At 41.7% G+C, this 15141-nt stretch overlaps 1 long non-coding RNA gene across 1 annotated transcript; it reads left to right on the top strand.

Moving 5' to 3' along the window:
* The first annotated feature begins 11348 nt into the window (after window positions 1-11348).
* On the top strand, window positions 11349-13829 carry LOC128084181 (uncharacterized). The gene is made up of 2 exons (XR_008208371.1): window positions 11349-12859; window positions 13060-13829. It is a non-coding gene; the product is annotated as an uncharacterized LOC128084181 (long non-coding RNA).
* Window positions 13830-15141: the final 1312 nt, after the last annotated feature.

Below are 15141 nucleotides of genomic sequence, written 5' to 3'. Positions count from 1 at the left end.
GAGGGAAGGTGTCCAGGAGATTTTCTGTGGCCCCAGTATACCCATCCCTGCTGTGCCTGTCCCTGCCATACCCATCTCTGGTATCCCAGCTCTCCAGGAAGATTGCACCTCACAGCTTGCCCTCATAGTGATGGCACAGATTGGAAATTTCCATCTGAGTTTGTCTAAGAAATCTCTTTTAATAGCAGCTTAGGATGTGCCAAGAAACATCTCTCTGCGTCTGTAGGCCCTGTGTGTATCTGTTTATTCCACGCAAGAAACAAGGATGAGAATTTCCCCTGCCTTTTCCTACCAGGTCAGCCTAGTTAGATGTCTTTGCCCTGATGCAAATATAGGCCAGCACAAAATTGTGCTGTGGATGAGTGACTTTATTTACCTTCTCTGCTCCCCGTATCAGTGTGGCTGAGGCACGCTCTCATCCAGTGAGGAGCAATAATGGCACAAGATGTGACAGAGGGGGTTGCTCTTCCTGGTGCTTCAATGAGGCTCGGCTCACAGATCCTTTTTTTCCCTCTTTTCCCAGCACAAGTCAGACTTTGAAGCACAGCATAATTAAACACGGTAAGTAATGAAATCGACTTAGTCTGAATTTGATCAGAGAGTTTCTGAATTTTATATGCTGGTGGCCATTTCCTGGCGGGAATACCTCTGCAAAAAATAGCCTCTCTTGGGAGTACATAATGCTTCCAGATGGCACGCTCAATGAAAAACAGGAAATTGTCTTTTTTGCATAATACACAATCCAAAAGGTGGAAATTAAAATATTTCTCACTTCCTTAAGAGAGTTCAGAAGGAAACATTTAACTTTCACCTGCTAGTCAACCCAAGAATAAATCAAATCCTGATCTGATTCAATCAGGAGCGTGCATTTACTAACTAGCCTGATTCTCCTGGACAGAGCCATCAAGCAGAGCTCACACCAGGTCTTATCAGCCCATTCTGAAGAGGGGCTCTTCCCTCCATGCTAGTGGCTGGATGATCCTGCTCCCCACATGAGAACAGGCAGGATTCCTCATGTGAGCAGCAGGACACAGCCAGGGTTGATTCATAATGCAGAGACAGACAGTAAGGCAACAAGAGTGTCAGCCTCCTTGGAGATCTTCAAAAGCCACCTAAACATGGTCCTACATAACCAGCTCCACGTGGCCCCCGTTCTTCACTAGAGAGACTGAACCTTATGACCTCCAGAGGTCCCTTCCCATCTCAATCGTTGTGTGATGTGGTGAAGAGGCTAAAGATTGGAAACTGAAAGTGGAAAAAAGATATGTGATAGGGCAAATGAACAAGCGAGGGGTTAATGTGCAAACAAGAAACTGGTGAAAGCAGGAAGACAGGGAGGAGAAAAAAAACTGTGCCAGAAGGAAATCCATCCTATAGAGAATAAAAAGAGAAAGTTGGACCCCTGGATCCAGTAATTATTGTCATAGCCCTGGGACAATTAGAAGAGTTGATACAAGTATGTAAGTATAGCAAACTGAAAACCGAACAAGGAAAGATAACAGTAGTCTGATAGATACTTTAGGGAACTTTGTGAAGCCTTTGAAATGCTAATGATGACCAAAGATGCTTTAAGTGATAGCTACTCCAAACACACAGGCAGAGATCTTCCTTTTAGGTAACAATCCTGCTGCTCCTGCTCCTATCTTTAAAAATGCCTGAAAGTAGAAAGGCTTAATAGAAAGATTTTATTCTATCGCACAGATGGGAATTCCTTTAAGAATAAATTAATACTTTATTTCTGAAAAGATACTTACTTTGTTTTACTTTTTGAGGACTCAGTTTTCTCTGAAATGAGTTAAAGGCTTTACAGGAATCAGAGCCGAAGCACCATATGCTCGATCTTCAGACCCCAAGTTAGAGGAAAAATGTTTTGTTTTTTTGTTTGTTTTGCCTTTTCTGTAAGGGGCTGAGGGAACACTCTAAAATGTCCCTGAGTGAAATGTTCACTCTGCCATTTTACCAAGGGGGCAATTGCACACTGTTGATCTTTCCCTTCTAGGGAAGGCGTTTGTTTTGAGGTTAAGGAAGACAGCTACTGGAAAAAAAAATCCTGTTTAATAAAGAAATGAACAATTTGTTTGGCGGAGAAGACAAAAAATGCCTGACGAAGGAGAAATAGGAGTGTTAACCTCAGACTTTGTGTGTGGTCTACAGATGAAGTGTTTTGAAAGCCATGTTTTGCCTGTCCTCTCTGAGGGAATAGAGAGGGAGAAACAAATGACTGCCATTGCTGCCTGTGATTTTTTTGTCTTGTTTTAGGACAAGCAAAGGCAACTGTGAGGCAAGCTTACTCACTGCTTGTGACTGAGCATCCCATTCTTGTGGTCATGGCAGAACGAAGCAGTGGTTTGGACCTCCAATAGCCCCCACCCCAAGATTTCTAGATTTCGCTGAAAATACTCTAACAAACCACTTTGTTCCTTAAATCGTTGCTTTTTAGAGGAGATTTAATTTAAAATATGCATTTATGACTAAATGAAACCCTCTGCTATGCAAACAAAAAGATTACTGTTTGAAATAATTCCCGTCTTGTTGGGATGTTGTCCAGAACTCATATTTTGTCAGAGCCAAACTGCAATGGGACTACAAGTGTTCTGCTCCAGATCTGGTAATTCACAACTTCAGGGGCCACATCCTTCTTTCAGCTCAACCACTGTAAGTTCAAAGTTACTCCACTGACTTCACATTTGGCCCTAGATGTGGAAAACAGGATTTCACCTCCGTGTCACGCTTTGCTCAATTTCTTCTTGGATTTCTCTTTGTTCATTTTGCTCTCTGATTCAAAAACAAGAATTTAATCCAGCCAACAGATTCACTCAAGTAATAAAGAGCCAAAGTAAAATGGGCCAAAAAAAAGTAGAAACTGGAATGTGCTGGTGCATGGAACTGAGGCCCAAAGGCATGCAATACCTTTTGCTCTGGCTGACAGAAGCTGTTCCTATTATTCATGTATTTTGAGGAAAGGAGAGCAATCAAGTTTATGGTATTGCGTGAACAAAAGTGTATTTTAATTAATTCTGAACATCAGGGATTGTCAGCTTTGAGATCATATTTCATTATGTTTTTCAAAAACTTGCTACCACGATTGGTTCTGCTTTAGGCACCAAAGTGAGCCAGGCCCTTCTGTGTGTCAGGATAATGAGGAGTCTAAGTACGCAGCCTTTCCCTTGCACAGCTCACACAGAAGTAAAATAAAATTTCAATCTGTGCGTTCCTCCCTTTCCTCCTATCCTCCCTGCTGTAAAAAAGGATGCAAAGAAATGTGTGGGAAAATAAATGTGCTAACTTGAAGTATTCCAAAATCTTGAGACTGATTGAAAAATAAACTGTGGGCTTTAGAATTCATCTTTCCAAATCTTTGTCTACAACTAGAAAAGCTCAGACCCTTTTAAAGAAAAGCAGAAGCTGGCAGCCTCAAACGTTCTCACGTTGACATGTCTCTGGAAGCATGGGCTGTGTAAAAACACACTAAGTATTAGATTAGGCAACAAAGACTGTTTTTCAGCTCCATGCTAATTACTGGAACCGGCCAGACTTGCATGTGCAGAGAAAGAAACTGAGAGTAATCCTACCCCAGAAAAGTCATTCCTTCCCCAGGCATGTGAACTCAGATCCAGGCAGAATCCTATGACATGATTTATGAATTCCTTAATATAAATTAAAACTATCAAATAAATTATTTAAAACATTTCTTACAGATGAAAAATTAGAAGTGCAAAAGCTACTGCAAGGTATTAACATTGGTCAGCTGGTATATGCTTTGGGGATGATTTAAGCAAACCGTGACTTCATATAAACACATTGCCTCAGGGTTTACACCCTCACTTTTGTGTCTACTGGAAATGCAGATATGTTTAATCAGAAAGTTAGCTAGCTTGCCTTCCCATATCAGAAACATTAGTCTCTATTAATCACATTCCCATCTGATTTTTATTCCATCCTTGGTTTTGTTCTGTCTTTCATTTATTTATATATATATACATATATAAATAATCAAATAAATACCAAAAAAATACCAAATAAAGCTTTGGCTTACCTCCTGTAATTGCAAAGGACTGTATGTGAATGGGTTTCTGTTTGCTGCTTATATGGGAACTGCTGAGTCAGGGCCTGAACCTCTGATTGATCACCTGAGGCGAGCACTGAGTCAGCCAGAGGAGCACAGGTGAAGGCAATTCACCTGTGTGCTGCAAGGGGTGGAGCCTGGCTGCACCCTTCCTAGAGCCATTTAAGAGCTGGCTACCGGGGGGGAGGTTTTTTTCTGGAGATTGCTTCTGTTGGTGTTTTGTGAGTGAGCCCAGGGTAGGGGTAAGCCTTTTTATTATTCTCTTTTGTTATTATAGTTTACTTTGTCTCATTCTCTTGGTTATTTTGTGGTTATACCATTCTAATATTCTTTGATTATACGTTGCTGTTGTTATTGCTTTTGTTGTTAGGTACACTTGATAAGACTTTCTTAGTCTTGAGTAATACATCATCAAGATGGAAATAAATGTACTTCATAGCTGTTGAGTACCCGGACAAATAAACTAAAGCAGGCTGAAATATCTTCAGTGGCTGCTGTCTTCACTATTTCACAGCCTCTTCTTCTCCCTTGTTCTCCTTGTCACCCTTCACAGGGATGTGGGGTGCTGGGAGAAGGAACATTTTTGGGAAGCGAAATGGAAAATTGTTTTGTTTGTTTGCGACTCTTCCTATAGTAGAACCTCTATTGCTTTTTCCTACCTTGGAACAGAAAAGAAGAGCCAGAGTTGGTTGTACCCCAACATACTGAACACTACCTTCCCCCTGTGACTTCTTATAGCAAAGCATTCATATATAAATAGCTCACAAAGGAAATGGAAAAGAAACTTTGGGAAGAGAAAACTTCAGCTAACAGAGTTTTATGATCATGCTGCATAAACTTGGATTGTGTGACCATGAAAGTATTATTGAAGCATTTTCTGCTGAGATTTTCTTTGCAAACCAAGTACTTGCCATTGCCACTACTTTCTTTTACACACGTGAGTCAAGTGCCCAACAGCTTCTGTTTCTCTGTTATGTCCTTTGAGATTTTTGTTCATTAGGGCATGCAATAGTGGAGTGATGCACAAGGCAGGCCTGCGTTAATGCAGCTGGACTTGAGGATGAGAAGTGGACTGGTCAACTCCTTTTCTCCATATTAAATGCAGAGACAGACCATTGTATTTCAGTGCAGGAAGAGTGAACCTAAGGAGGTTGTACTAAGCTGGCCTCTATGTGATTTTTGGGATCAGATGTAGATAATAGTAGTAGAGAAATGTCAGGTATGGTTTTAGGAGGGATTGCTACTTTCTTACTTGAGTGCATTAAATGCTTAAAATTCACCAAATTCCTAAATGTCCTATTGCTAGTCTCTGGTGCAGATGGCCTGGGATATTCTCTAATGATCTTCTGTCAGAAACGCTTGCTAATTATTTTGCATCATAGTACTAAGGGAATCTCTTTCTTGGAGTGTGGAAAAAGTCTCTCTCTTTCTGCAAGTAAGCTCTTACAGTGCCTTCTCTGTACTAAAGTAAATGAAGAAAGGGACTGGGAAGCTATGAGATACGGCCTGGTACATTTCAAGATGAAACAAGACAGCATTATTTTTCCATTTTCAATACTGATCTAAAATGAGAACTCAGGATAGAAAATTACACTGCAAACGTTCAGTGATAAGACTAATCAAGCTAGGTTGTCATTCAGCCTAAGGACCGTGCCAGAAATTGTTTCAGAGTGTGTCAATAGAAATAGTCATGATCAGTTAGACAAAATAGCTGCCTTTGACCTTTCCTTTCCCAGTGAACAGGACTCTTTCTGGAAAAAAAAAAAAAGTGTACTTCCTAATGGTGGCAGTTCTCCAAAATGGTATAGAAGTGCTTATTCATTAATGACATGATTATCACTGGAAAATTCAAATTAAGTTGGATTCTTGCTATTTTAAGGCAATTACTAAAAGCCCATTCCTGATTTCTTTCACATAAAGGAACTGATGACTTGAATGAGAAAGACAGACCAGATCCATCTTAGCAGTGTGCAGTGTGTCCATTCTGCGCATGCAGCACTTGGTGCTCCGTGTGCAAGGCAATGCACTCATAGGAATCTCCCAACGCCTTGGTCTCGCAGGCAGGGACCTGCTGGGGCCTGATGTGGCTCTGCAGCTCGGGTGGATCTCTCTTGGAGCACAACACACCCAAATCACGCAGATTTGGGATGTGACCAATCTGGATCATAGGAGGTGGATGATGGAAAAGGCAGCGTATAAACAACCTGTACATAATTAGCAAACTGAATGCAATTATAATTTTGTTCTTGCTGCACTGTTCTTACTTTAATTTGCACAAGAAGCAAATGCTTCTTCAGTACACCAGGTGTTAGAAAATTATTCTCATGCCTAGAAGCTTTGTCACATCCCTAATTAGGGCATTGCTGGTCTACCTGTCATTCAAGTGGCATTGAATTAAGTGTTAAAACAGCCAGTTGAAACAATAAGTCCAAATGAACTTCTGTGCTATTGCATCAGGGTATCAAAAAGTGAAATCATAGAATGGTTTGGGTTGGAAGTGACCTTCAAGGTCATCTAGTTCCAACCCTGCTGCTGTAGGCTGGGACATCTCTTGCTAGACCAGGCTGCTCAAAGGTTCATCTATCTTGCCTTCATCAGCTGGTAGCTCCTTAAGCAGAAGTTAGGTCAGATAGCTGTGCCCAATCCAGCTCCTTCCCCACGGCCGGGACACAAGAGGTAGTGGGAAGGCAAGGTGCAGCTTCACCCTCCTTTTCCTCTGGCTACTGGCTGTTTCCTGCATGCGTTCTTCACTCAAGTGTTGGAGGACAGATTTACAGTGTGGTTTTCTTCCTCATTGAAGGTATTCCTCTTATGGCATTTTCCCCAAATTTGAGCCTTTGCTTGTGAAAATCCCTGTTGATGGGGATTCCATTTTGTGTAAATGCACTGCATTAGTCTAGTGAAGTTATTTGTTTTTAAACCTGCTGATGAAACACTGTATGTATGATACAGTGATAATTTTTGTTATACAAATAGAGCAAGGGAATGTTGCTGCCAATATGAAGCTCTTTCACAAAAAGAAAAGATATTCTTTCTTGAAAATCAAGTGAAAGAGGAGTTGATTCAGCTCAAAGTTGGCATGAGACTCAGTACTTAAAGTTCTGTAACTTACCATGGTAGAACTTTTTTATGATGTGTGATACAGCTCAGTGCTGGCTTTAGAGAAAGGTTATAGCTAATGGGAATATCTTGAGCAGCACTTAAGTTTTTCCTTACAGTTTGGGAACCTTAATAATCTCAATGAAAAACAAGTTACAGTATGGCTAAAGCTTGTGATACGACTAAGACATGGAATCCCTGAGATTTGGGGACTGTTGTTCTTCCTATTCTCAGTGAGATTGATGAATCCATCCTGGGCAATTTTCCCTCATGGTGAAGAGATCTCTGAGCCATAGGCCAACCATCCCCTTTCATGAGCTCACCTCCTAATTCCTATATGCCATGACAGAGCTAAGGGGGCATGGAAATCAAACAGAGGGAGGAATCCTGAAATTTGGGTCCAAAGGCAACGTGATCTCTATTTCCACTGCATGAGCAGAAGCTGTATGATAACCACTTTTCTTCTGTACAAAAAGATCTACACATGAAAAAAAAAAAATGCAGAAAGCTGCATATAGCTAGTAGTTTGTACTAGTAAGTAATCATTGCAGTATCATTTGGTGTCAGGTACACAAACAATTTTGATTCCAATCTATTACCCATCACTGAGGAAATGTCATTATAGGACCGTATCCTTCCGCTCCTGCAAGCTGTACACAGCTGTCTTAGCAGTAATGAGTGCTGTAACAACATGCCTACAAAGGCTTTGCAAACTGTTATTGATTGCTGCAGTGGATGAGAAATGCATACATAAAGATTAACGATTCTTTCATTTTTATAAGCTCATTATATCTGTGGATACAGAGAACGCCTGTAAGCAGTGGAGATTATGCAGGGCAAAGCTCCTTCTGTAATGCACTGGAAGATTGTTGAAATGTTAATGATATACTCACGCATGCACCTCTGTGGTGCTCCATACCGTCGTGATGGCTTATGAAGCAAAGTGATATTTGCCTTACTTGATCCCTCAGAAAGTTGTTCATGTCCCAAACTGTGTTGATTTGCTGAAGTTGGTTTCCTGATTCCTGTGAGATAAGGGCTTTCCTGATGTTGGAGGTCTGCTCTGGTGGATGACAGGGTATGCAAACTACTGCCATAAGAAGTTGCACTGTAATTATATCACATGTATGCATACCCCTGTGCTCTGCAGAAAGGAATGCCAAACTACTCCAGCGTTTATCAGTTCCCTATTCTCTGGGTAAGCGAGGAGAGCTGCTCTTCTTATCTTACCAAGCCCATGTTTCTGGAGCTGAAGGTCGCAAATACCAAAAAGCTAGATCACAGCTTGGTGTGAGCCTGTGTTTGTGTCTGTGGCCTCTTACCAATGGCATCTTGTGTTTAAACTGAATTCCTGTCAGCGTATATGGGCTGCCTTGAAGTGAATGACATTTTCAGCTCACACAGAAAAGACACAGAGACTGAAGTGTTGCTCAGTTCCTGCGCTTTCTACCTTTTACATGCTGGCTGTGCTGCAGCAACTGAGAAAGGTCCACTTAACAACTGTCGTATACTGTGTTTATTATGGACTTCAGCTGTTGACAGTTATGCAACTGGGATGAAATGCATCCCCATAAAAAGCACTCATATGAGGCTAATGCCGCCACAGCGATGCTGCCTCAAAATAGACCTCAGGTAGGCCCAGCAGCAGCTTGGAGTCTAAATAAATGACAGCAATCCGTGATATTTTGACAGCACTCTACAATTTTTCTCATGTATAATTCCTCTATTCCAAGTAATTTCACTTCCCCATCTCTGGTGCTGCCTAGGCACTTTGACAGGAAAACAGCAAACACAGCTAGTTGCTCGCTCTGCTCTTCCCTCAGAGAAACTTAGGAAATCACACTTCTAAAATGCTGAGTTACAGCTTGTTTAGAACAAATGCTAAATTTGCATCATGATATGATCTCTTATTTAAGTTTACACTTGGTTTTTCTGTAGCTTTGAAGAACATGTCACATGCTTTCCTCACTCAGTGTGGTACTCTGCACAATTACTTCAATTCCCAACGTATTCAGCAAGTTGCAGGATGTTGGGTTTTGCTTTTGCTGGGATTTTGGCAGAGGCTTTGTGGAAACAGCAGTACATATGTATGGTCATGTAAGAGGAGATTTATGGTATGAACTCTTTTGTGTTTCACCCACATCACGTTCACTTACTTTTAGGTTTTACACATTGTGTTACAGAAAATAAATGTGTACTTGTAAGCACCTCTCCTCCAGTTGCTTATGCAAATATGGAGCTGGCGCAAGCTCGCCTCTGCCACTGTTACAAATGGGCCTGTGTGCGTATTGTTTGCTGTGCACATACTGCAGTCCCCAGTCCTGCTAAGTCCATTCTGCTCTCTCCATATCTCTCAGCTTAGAATTCTCTTAGAATTCTGCCTGTTGGAAGAAGTGGAACAGAGCAATGTGTACCTGTGCTATACTAAATCTTTAACTGGGTTTTAAAAGGTCAAAAACAGGATCCAACACCTCTAAGCTCCGCAATTCCTACTTGAAGCACTCTATCTTAACTTTACATGTTGGCTGAAGTTTTTTCCCCCCTAACTTTACTGTTCTAAGCACTCTGAAATCAGAGGACGTATTTCTATTGATTCCTGTTTGCATGCTGTAAGCAGAGAGAACCATGTCTTTACCGTGCTGGTCAAACATAAGCAGAGTGGGAGCAGGCACAGGAAAACTTGGCAGTTGCTTATGGCAAGAGGTTGATCTGGATGTGAAACAGACAAGGACTTGTTGCATATTTTCTCTCTACCAGATCTTGGTAACTCCATAATGAGTGCTGCCGTCATACTAAATTCCTGCTGGGAGTCAGAAAGGGTGCAAAGCAGAAGAGCCTCCATCACTAGCCCCAGCCCTGTGCCTGCTAGGAGATGCAGCAAGTACAGCCCCCAGGACTCTGCTCTCGATCTCATGCCCATTTTGTCCCCTTGACAAGGGAAGAATGAAAGGCTTCACTGCCAGACAAGTCTAGGAATTCAATCTCAGCACAGGGCGTCAAGGCAACCTCTGCTTCAAGAAACTTTCAATCTAAGACCAAAAAAAACCAAAACAAACTTGGGCAGTGAATTCTGCATACAGCTTTGCTTAATTCCCAGCATCTTTATCATTTTTGGTGTTCACTCTTTGCCTCTTAATGACTAATGACATCACATACTTGTCTTACACTACATTACATATTCCTTACTTGCCAGCGATGCTTGCTACAGAATAGTATCAGAGGAAAATCACTGCCCACTAATATCAATAGACTCTTAAATCTGTTTCCTTTGTGTTTCCCTACTGTTTTTGTTAGGTATTTAAGTTGCTGTGTTCTTATTACAGGTTGTAGGATGTTGCGACAAATGGAAATAAGCCTTGGTAACAATTTTGACGTTACTAGTCAGAATCAGTTCACTTTTCATAAAACTGTTCTATGGGAGCCCTGTAGATGCGTAACAAAGCACAAACTGTATAATGTTGGTACATCTCCTTTCAGTTTTCAGACAGAAAACTTCAGAGTATAAGCCAGATCATTTTCAAAGGAAAGTAGAGCATATCATATATTATAGTGAACCAAAGTAAACCAAAAATGTGTTACATTGAAAGACTGTAACTGTACACCAAAAACAGAACAATCTCTTGAAAGCAAGATCTTTATTGAGCAAAATGTCATGGGGATAACTCTGCTCTTTTGCAGTGGCAAGCCTGATTGCTGCATAGAGATGGAGATGTATAACCACCAACTGGCGTAGAAGTGATCGAGGTCATAAAATACAGCTGAGGTTATGCTGCTTCTCCTCACCTTATCGTGCGGAGGGATTTCAAACCACTTTTAACCTTTGGTTGGGTCCTAGATAGGCTTTTATCAAATCTGCACATGCGTTGAACAAGTTAGACTTTAGCTTATTATCACTGTGTCTCTATCTGGCTTTGCTCAATTAGGTGTGTTGGGCACTTTTCAAATGGCATTATGTACCTCATTTTTTGCTACAGTAAACACAAAAACAGCTGTGCCAGGAAGAGAAAAAAGCTTGCCCCTGCAACTGACGGGGCTGCTGCAGTGCACTTTGTGCCACTGAGCACGGAGAAACAGTGCTGTGAGTGCTGAGTAAGGCGCACCAGAGCTGCTTGTTTCCTTGAAGAGCATTGGTGCTGTGGAGCAGAAGTTGTGTGTTCGCCTAAATAAAGCTGGGGGAAAAAAAAAAAAAGGAAAATTATCTCATGCTCTTGATGCCTGTAGCTATCCAAAAGTTTGACAGCTTCAGCTCAGTTATGTTGTTTGTTCGTTTTTGTTGTTATGTGGTGTTACCTATCCTTTCTCACTGCCAAAGATGTCTAGAGCAGAAAAGATGCTCTAGATTCCTGCTGTTAGGTCACAACACTTTATTATTTCTAGTTTGTTGTATGTGTGAGGCTGAGGATTAGGAACTAAGCATTGCAAACTCAGATCTTCCTGCTATCTGTGCATGCTATTACATAGGTACAACATCCAGATCAAGTTTGTTGTATTTGAGCAGAGATGTTATCCTCATGGGAAGGCTGATATTCTGTGTTTACACAACAGGTTAAAAGATGAGGGGCAGAACACCCTTTGGAGAGGGACCTAGCTACACACAAGCAGTTGCCTCAAATAATGCCATTGCTTATGGTCACGGGTCACTTCCTTCCACGTCTGTATGCCTGGCTCCTTTTTTATCAGGTCTTGGCTAATCCTGTGTGCCTGGCCCTGCCAGCCTCCTTCTGTCCTCCCAAGCTCAGGACAACCCTCGGTCGCTGCAGCAGCGTCTGAAACCGCTGTCTTGCTCTTCCCAAGGGAGTGAGCTGAGATGCCACACTGATTTCACATCTATTGCAAAACACTGGCTCTTGAGGGGATCAGGAGTGCTCTGTCATATACTGCCTCTGACACTCAGTGCTAGAATTGTGTGGCTGGTCAAGTAAGCAGCAGCTTCATTTCTTACCATGCTGGATAAGCGAGGTTTTGTGGACAAGGTGAAAGTCCATCCGGTGTGCTGGAGTTCTGCTTCCCTTAATCTCCACTTTGAGCTTCAACCCCTCCAATGAGAAGGGACAGGTGTCACCCAGGGGAAAGACACAGAGCCCCTTCCCACCCACCATAATGGGAAACCATGCCGCTCCTGCTAAACTGAATGCTGCTGCTCCTGAGGATGAAGATGAAGCCTACAGACAAGTCCTGAGCTGCCGTGGTGTGCCACGCTGATCACTGTGCAGCAGCCTTCACTTCCCAACAAAGTTCCAAGAAATACCTTTTGCTCGGAACATATTGATTTGCATTAAACATATTTCTTAATTCTAGAATAAAACTTCTGAACAACAAAAAGGCATAAGAAAACAGTATGCCCAAGAAAAATACTTTGCAGTTCAGCTGTTCACATAGAAAGAGTAGGCAGATTCAAGTTCTCCTCCATTTCAGAAAAGGCAGGGATCAAAACTCACCCTTCCATTCTCTGAAGAAGTGAGTTAACCACAGATTACCCAATGCTTATTTTCTGTTTCTGCTTCTCTCTGTGTTTCATGTTTGGTTTTGGTTTTTTTTTTCTTTTTTTTTTTTTTTTTTCCTCTGTTTTGTTTATGTCACTAATTTCTTCCCCACACAAAGGAAACAACCAGCTTCCAGAGGAAAAAGAATACCTGCAGGAAGGCTTCAAGTGATCTAAGAAACATTATGTTTGAATCCTTAAAGACAACTCAGGTATGTGCAACTTTCAGGGGAGGAAAAAAAAAAAAAGGGAGGGAGGAAGGGAGAAAAGGAGGAAGGGAAGAAGCAAGGAGGAAAGGAAGGAGGGAGGGAGAGAGGAGAGGGGACGGAGGAAAAGTTAATCAGTACCTAGCAATGTTATGTTTTGAATTTCTTTTAACACTCACAATTTAAAATCTCTATTTTTTTTCCAGGAAAAAGTGAGAACAATGGAATACTTCGTTGAATATCCAGTGCATGTGATTAAACACCTTAATAATATCTGAGGCCTACACCAATGGCCTCACGGCCCTAGCACCAGCCTCAGTGGAGTGCCTTTTTTCTGCTGTATTTGTGTGACAGATATGAATGACAAGAATGCCTGTGACCGCCTGCCTGCCACAGAGCTCTGGAATAAGCTTCAGTACTCAGCAGTGGACGCAACCAATTCAAAATTATGCCACAATAGCTGCACCAAACAGCAATTCCACAAAAATAAGTATTCTGCTCCTGAAATGCCAAATGCTTTACTAAAGATTTGCATCTTGAAAACCGTGAAGAGCTATCTGTGAAAGCCCATAGCATACATGAACAGCGTGCAGAAGAGCATCAGATATACGCTCCAGAAAAAATGGTGAAATTGAATTCTTTAAAATGTGAAGCAATTTTTTATTTAGATCCAAATAGAGCATTCTATCTATTCACGTATAACTTGGAAATATCTTTTTCTTCTCCTCCTTCTTTATTTAAAAAAACATGTTTGCACCTAGAAGAAGCAAGAGAGTGCAGCGTTTGTGGTAGTTTTGCAGGGAGCTGTAGAAGAGACAAAGACTCTTAACACTCAAACTCCACTGAAAAAAATGTCAGAGGCATGATTTTGTGCCAAGGAGATGAGAGAGAGAATTTTTAATATTCTTGAATTGGATTGAGCTCCTCAAATTTGATCTGAGTTTTGCAGTGTTGGCAAGAATGAGTCTATGCCCATCTTGAACTCTTTTCCTCACTGTTCCTTGGATTCTCGTCTTATTTTTCATTGTGAAGAACTCTGATCCCTCTCCTGAAGTCCCAGGAATTACATAAGGGAAAGGAACAATCTCCCTAAATTTTGAACCCAATAATGTCATTTGTAAAGTTACATCAGGCTGAATCACAGCCTGAACCTCTGACTGACCGACCACCTGAGGAGAGCAATGAGTCAGCCCTGGGAGCACAGGTGAAGGCAATTCACAAATGCTACTGGAAGGGGTGAAGCCTGGCTCCTCCTCTCCTAGACCCATTTAAGAGCTGACTACGACGGGGGGATTTTCTTTCTGGAGATCCCTGCTTTGGAGCTTTCCTGTGAGCCCAGGACAAGGGTAAGCCCTCAACCTATTCTTTTTGGTATAATAACCTGCTTAGCTGAACTCTCTTTTGTGTTTCTTAATTATAACACCTGTATGTTCATTGATTATACACCCTTTCTCTTGTTCTTTCTAGATGTCACTTTGTACATCCTGAAAGAGAGCTGTGGCTCCACTGCCCTCCTGCTGTAGCATTTCTCTCTCATGTTTTTATGTCATTTCGGATGCTGTCTAGCCCTCAGGTTACACATTTCTCTTTCCTTGACTGTGCCACTACCTGTCAGATTCAACCTGAATTCTTCTTTCTGGTTTGAGGGATACGACAACAGAAGATGTAATTCAAACCCAGACAATATGATACACGCCTCACTTAGCTGAGAATATCCACTTCACTTCAGTACTACGTGCTACTGACAATGTAACAGTCAGAAAAAAACACAGCAGACTGAGCCTGAAAGAGTTCAAACTTAGGGAGAAATCACTTGTCGTGAAGACTGAGTCCAGTGTAGAAATACTTAAATTTTAAGTAAAATAATAAAAATCTTGCACAGATATGTGTTCCTCTGTTTGGGAAGGTAGAAAAGAAGTATACCTTCGTGCTCCACTCATGGGTGTATTTAAATCATAGAACGGTTTGGGTTGAGAGGGACCCTTAAGATCATTTAGTTGCAATCCCCTTACTGTAGACAGGGATGCCTCCTCCCTCGCAGCCCCACACAGCCTGGCCTTGAGTGCTTCCAGGGAGGGGGCATTCACAGCCTTACTGGGCAGCCTGTTCCTGTGTCTTATCACCCTCACTGTAAAGAATTTTTTCCTAATATCTAGTCCATGTATAACCTTTTCCAGTTTAAAGCAGCCATTTTGCTTTGTCCTGCCTCTAAATGACCTTAAGAAGTCCCAGCCCAGCTTTCCGGTAGGCCTCCTTTGGATTTTGGAGAGCTTCTGTAAGGTCCCCCT

This window comes from Tympanuchus pallidicinctus, unplaced genomic scaffold (assembly GCF_026119805.1).
Source record: "Tympanuchus pallidicinctus isolate F22 unplaced genomic scaffold, pur_lepc_1.0 scaffold26, whole genome shotgun sequence".
In the NCBI taxonomy this organism is placed as follows: Eukaryota; Metazoa; Chordata; class Aves; order Galliformes; family Phasianidae; genus Tympanuchus; species Tympanuchus pallidicinctus.
Note: the sequence above shows the minus strand (reverse complement) of the source record. Positions and strands in the feature narration are given on the sequence as shown.